A 6,159-nucleotide genomic window follows, 5' to 3' on the forward strand; every position below is an offset into this window, starting at 1 on the left:
CCGACAACACACACACACACCGACAACACACACACACACACACCGACAACACACACACACACACCGACAACACACACACACACACACACACACACACACACACCGACAACACACACACACACCGACAACACACACACACACACACCGACAACACACACACGCACCGACAACACACACACACCGACAACACACACACACACACACCGACAACACACACACACACACCGACAACACACACACACACACACACACCGACAACACACACACACACACCGACAACACACACACACACACACACCGACAACACACACACACACCGACAACACACACACACACACACCGACAACACACACACACACACACCGACAACACACACACACACACACACACACACACACCGACAACACACACACACACACACACCGACAACACACACACACACACACCGACAACACACACACACACAACATGCACACACACCGACAACACACACACACACACACACATACACCGACAACACACACACACACACACACCGACAACACACACACACACACACACACCGACAACACACACACACACAACACACACACACACCGACAACACACACACACACACACACACACATACACACCGACAACACACACACCGACAACACACACACACCGACAACACACACTCACACACACACCGACAACACACACACACACACACCGACAACACACACACACACACCGACAACACACACACAAACACACCGACAACACACACACACACACACCGACAACACACACACACCGACAACACACACACACACACACACCAACAACACACACACACACACCGAAAACACACACACACACACACACCGACAACACACACACACACCGACAACACACACACACACACACCGACAACACACACACACACCTACCAAACACACACACACACACAACGACAACACACACACACCTACAAGACACACACACACACACACCGACAACACACACACACACACACCGACAACACACACACACACACAACACACACACACACCGACAACACACACACACACACACACACACACACCGACAACACACACACACACACCGACAACACACACACACATACAAACCGACAACACACCGACAACACACACACACCGACAACACACACACACACACACACCGACAACACACACACACACACCGACAACACACACACACACACACACACCGACAACACACACACACACACACCGACAACACACACACACACACACCGACAACACACACACACACAACACACACACACACCGACAACACACACACACACACACACACCGACAACACACACACACACACACCGACAACACACACACACACACCACCGACAACACACACACACACACACACCGACAACACACACACCGACAACACACACACACACACACCGACAACACACACACACACACACCGACAACACACACACACACACACCGACAACACACACACACACAACACACACACACACCGACAACACACACACACACAACACACACACACACCGACAACACACACACACACACACTGACAACACACACACACACACACACCGACAACACACACACACACACCGACAACACACACACACAGACAACACACACACACACACACACACCGACAACACACACACACACACACCAACAACACACACACACACACACACACACACACACACACACACACACACACACCGACAACACACACACACACACACCGACAACACACACACACACACACACCGACAACACACACACACACACCTACCACACACACACACACACCGACAACACACACACACACACCGACAACACACACACACACACACCGACAACACACACACACACACACCGACAACACACACTCACACACACACCGACACACACACACACACACACACACACACACACACACACACACACACACACACACACACACCGACAACACACACACACACACCGACAACACACACACACACACACCGACAACACACACACACACACACACACCGACAACACACACACACACACCGACAACACACACACACACACACACACCAACAACACACACACACACACCGACAACACACACACACACACACCGACAACACACACACACACCGACAACACACACACACACACACCGACAACACACACACACACCTACCAAACACACACACACACACAACGACAACACACACACACCTACAAGACACACACACACACACCGACAACACACACACACACACACCGACAACACACACACACACACAACACACACACACACCGACAACACACACACATACACACACACACCGACAACACACACACACACACCGACAACACACACACACACACAAACCGACAACACACCGACAACACACACACACCGACAACACACACACACCTACAAGACACACACACACACACACACCGACAACACACACACACACACACCGACAACACACACACACACACAACACACACACACACCGACAACACACACACACACACACACACACCGACAACACACACACACACACAGACAAAACACACACACACACACCGACAACACACACACACACACACCAACAACACACATACACACAACACACACACACACACACACACACACACACACACACCGACAACACACACACACACACACCGACAACACACACACACACACACCGACAACACACACACACACACCTACCACACACACACACACACCGACAACACACCGACAACACACACACACACACCGACAACACACACACACCGACAACACACACACACACACACACACCGACAACACACACACACACACACACACACCGACAACACACACACACACACCGACAACACACACTCACACACACACCGACAACACACACACACACACACACACACACACACACACACACACACACACACACACACCGACAACACACACACACACACCGACAACACACACACACACACACCGACAACACACACACACACACAGACAACACACACACACACACCGACAACACACACACACACACACCGACAACACACACACACACACACCGACAACACACACACACACAACACACACACACACACACCGACAACACACACACACACACAGACAACACACACACACACACCGACAACACACACACACACACACCGACAACACACACACACACACCGACAACACACACACACACAACACACACACACACACACCGACAACACACACACACACACCGACAACACACACACACACACACCGACAACACACACTCACACACACACCGACAACACACACACACACACACACACACACACACCGACAACACACACACACACACCGACAACACACACACACACACAGACAACACACACACACACACACCGACAACACACACACACACCGACAACACACACACACACACACACACACACCAACAACACACACACACACACCGACAACACACACACACACACCGACAACACACACACACACCGACAACACACACACACACACACCGACAACACACACACACACCTACCACACACACACACACACAACGACAACACACACACACCGACAAGACACACACACACACACACCGACAACACACACACACACACACCGACAACACACACACACACACAACACACACACACACCAACAACACACACACACACAGCGACAACACACACACACACACCGACAACACACACACACACACACCGACAACACACCGACAACATACACACAGCGACAACACACACACACCGACAACACACACACACACACACACACCGACAACACACACACACACACCGACAACACACACACACACCGACAACACACACACACACGCACCGACAACACACACACACCGACAACACACACACACACACACCGACAACACACACACACACACCGACAACACACACACACACACACACACACACACACACCGACAACACACACACACACACACCGACAACACACACACACACACACACACCGACAACACACACACACACCGACAACACACACACACACACCGACAACACACACACACACACACCGACAACACACACACACACCGACAACACAAACACACAACACACACACACACACCGACAACACACACACACACACCGACAACACACACACACACACCGACAACACACACTCACACACACACCGACAACACACACACACACACACACACACACACACACACACCGACAACACACACACACACACCGACAACACACACACACACAGACAACACACACACACACACACCGACAACACACACACACACCGACAACACACACACACACACACACACCAACAACACACACACACACACCGACAACACACACACACACACCGACAACACACACGCACACCGACAACACACACACACACACACACCGACAACACACACACACACCTACCACACACACACACACACAACGACAACACACACACACCGACAAGACACACACACACACACACACACCGACAACACACACACACACACACCGACAACACACACACACACACCGACAACACACACACACACACACCGACAACACACCGACAACATACACACAGAGACAACACACACACACCGACAACACACACAAACACACACACACCGACAACACACACACACACACCGACAACACACACACACACCGACAACACACACACACACACACACCGACAACACACACACACACACCGACAACACACACACACACACACACACACACACACCGACAACACACACACACACCGACAACACACACACACACACACCGACAACACACACACGCACCGACAACACACACACACCGACAACACACACACACACACACCGACAACACACACACACACACACCGACAACACACACACACACACACACACACCGACAACACACACACACACACCGACAACACACAGACACACACACACCGACAACACACACACACACACACCGACAACACACACACACACACACCGACAACACACACACACACACACCGACAACACACACACACACACACACACACACACCGACAACACACACACACACACACACCGACAACACACACACACACAACATGCACACACACCGACAACACACACACACACACACACATACACCGACAACACACACACACACACACACCGACAACACACACACACACACACACACCGACAACACACACACACACAACACACACACACACCGACAACACACACACACACACACACACACATACACACCGACAACACACACACCGACAACACACACACACACACCGACAACACACACTCACACACACACCGACAACACACACACACACACACACACACACACACACACACACACACACACACCGACAACACACACACACACACCGACAACACACACACAAACACACCGACAACACACACACACACACACCGACAACACACACACACACACCGACAACACACACACACACACACACCAACAACACACACACACACACCGACAACACACACACACACACACCGACAACACACACACACACCGACAACACACACACACACACACCGACAACACACACACACACCTACCAAACACACACACACACACAACGACAACACACACACACCTACAAGACACACACACACACACCCCGACAACACACACACACACACACCGACAACACACACACACACACAACACACACACACACCGACAACACACACACACACACACACACACACCGACAACACATACACACCGACAACACACACACACATACAAACCGACAACACACCGACAACACACACACACCGACAACACACACACACACACACACCGACAACACACACACACACACCGACAACACACACACACACACACACACCGACAACACACACACACACACACCGACAACACACACACACACACACCGACAACACACACACACACAACACACACACACACCGACAACACACACACACACACACACACCGACAACACACACACACACACACCGACAACACACACACACACACCAC

The sequence above is a fragment of the Salmo salar genome, unplaced genomic scaffold (genome assembly GCF_965601325.2).
Source record: "Salmo salar unplaced genomic scaffold, fSalSal1 ptg000652l, whole genome shotgun sequence".
NCBI lineage: Eukaryota > Metazoa > Chordata > Actinopteri > Salmoniformes > Salmonidae > Salmo > Salmo salar.